Consider the following 2141-nt stretch of genomic DNA (forward strand, 5'->3'; position numbering starts at 1 on the left):
AAGAGCTAAGAGCTCCTCTCTCGTCAAATCCTCCTGCCAAGGTAAAACTGATCAAGTCAAAGCACAAGTCTCAATCGGCATAACAGGTTTCTGACCATACATCAACTCTGCAGGCATATATCCTGTAGTAACACTATGAGTCGTACGATCAGCCCATAAAGCAAATGGTAGAAGTCTCGGCCATTCTCCAATCCGTCCTCTGCATGCTTTGGCTAATGCTTTCACTATCGGCGGATGCCCTCTTTCACTTTTCCCATTTCCCTCTGGATTGTATGCTGTGGTTAGAGCCAATTTGATTCCTAGCTGAGAGAAAAACTCCCTAGCTTCATCTGCATCCAATTCACCACGATCCGCAGTGATCTTACCCACACAACCATACCTGCAGAAAATTTCCTCCAATAAGAACTTACACACTGCACTAGTGGTCTTCGTTCTCAAAGATCTGCCCTCAACATGATTAGTAAGATCCTCTCTAGCCAAAACAATGTACCTCATCTGCCATAGACCCATAGGCATGGTAACCAAATCAACTACCCACTTATAATGAATGCATAGCGGATAGGTCGGATGAAGCTCATCTCTATGACGCACTACTGAATACATCTGGCAGTCTCTGCAAGTCTCAACAAAGTGAGAAACATCTCTATACATGCCTTTCCACCAATATTTCTCCCTGATCTTCTCATAAGTAGCCCATACTCCTCTATGACCAGCCCAAGGACTCTCATGAAACTCCCTCATCACCTGTAACTGTGACTCTCTATCACAGACAACCCGCAAAGGTAATCCGCCTCTTTTCTTCGGATGCTTCCAAAGAAATCCGTCCTTGAGAAAATAACCATAGGCTTTCCTTCTGATCTTCTTGAACTCTTCATCTGTCCATTCATCTCTTTTGCTTAGTGTACTAAGGTACCTGCCAATCTGCAACCAATCTCCAACATAAAGTTCTTCTGTGAAAGCCACAATATCATAAACATGACAAACATGATCAACCATAGTGGCTGAAATTTCTGCATCATCCTCTTCTGCAAGTAGAGTCTCCTCATCATCATACCTGGCTCTAGACAACATATCTGCCACTGGATTATCCTTCCCTGCTATGTGTTTGAATTCCGGATTTAATGACTTGATGTATGCAATCCATCTCAACATAGCTATATCCGGAGTAGAGCAACTCGTGATCATACCAATCAATGGCAAGCAATCTGTCTCTACCACAACTGAAGCTCCAATAAAGTACTCCTTGTCACATTTGAGAGCCGTCACAATTCCCAATAACTCCCTTTTGATTTGCGGATATCTTCTCTGTCTCTCGTTTAGGACTTTCGCCCCAAACCGAATAGCATACCTATTTCCATCTGCATCATCTTGACCCACAGCCCAACCTATGCCAATTGGACTAGTGTCAACTGTCAATACAATAGGCCTATCACAATTATAATCCGCTTTCCTGAGAGTAGGAGCATTCTGTAATAATTTCTTCAATTTCCGCATGGCTCTAGTGTGACTCTCATCCCAATAAAATTTCTGCCCTTTTCGAAGCAACTGATACAAACAATCTGCAATGTGTGCAAAATGAGGTATCCAAATCATATAAAACACACAAGCACCAATGAATCTCCGTACCTCAGAAGTGGTGGAACAATACTCTGCAATCTTGCCTATAGCATTCACCTTATCAGGTGAAGGTTTCCTGCCATAATATCCACACATATGCCCAACAATGACAACCTCATTCACTCCAAAAACAGATTTTTGCCCTGAAAGTGTCAAGTTCACTTCTTCTAACCTGGCTAAAATCTTCTCACATGCTGAAATATGATCAGCCACAAAGTACCTGCATCCCTGCTCATTTAGGCTCTCATTCTTCTCTTCTTCTGCGCACCCCTTAATGGGCACATCATCCAAGAAAGGCATAGTAAGCTGAGGTATGTAATCACGAAGGACCTTATGCATGGCATTCATCATATGCGCAACAGAATTAGTAGCACCTTGAGGCAAGGTACACATCCTGACAAGCCCAATGGGAGTTCTCATGGTGGTTATGTCCCTGCTTTCCAAAGCCAGCTGAAACTGATCATATCCTGAATACAAATCACCCAAAGAATAGATGGCACGTCCAGCAAATGCCTCTGCAAACT

The sequence above is a fragment of the Lygodium microphyllum genome, chromosome 12 (assembly GCF_053477565.2).
Source record: "Lygodium microphyllum isolate KBCC chromosome 12, Lygodium_microphyllum_v1.1.10, whole genome shotgun sequence".
Classification (NCBI taxonomy): Eukaryota; Viridiplantae; Streptophyta; class Polypodiopsida; order Schizaeales; family Lygodiaceae; genus Lygodium; species Lygodium microphyllum.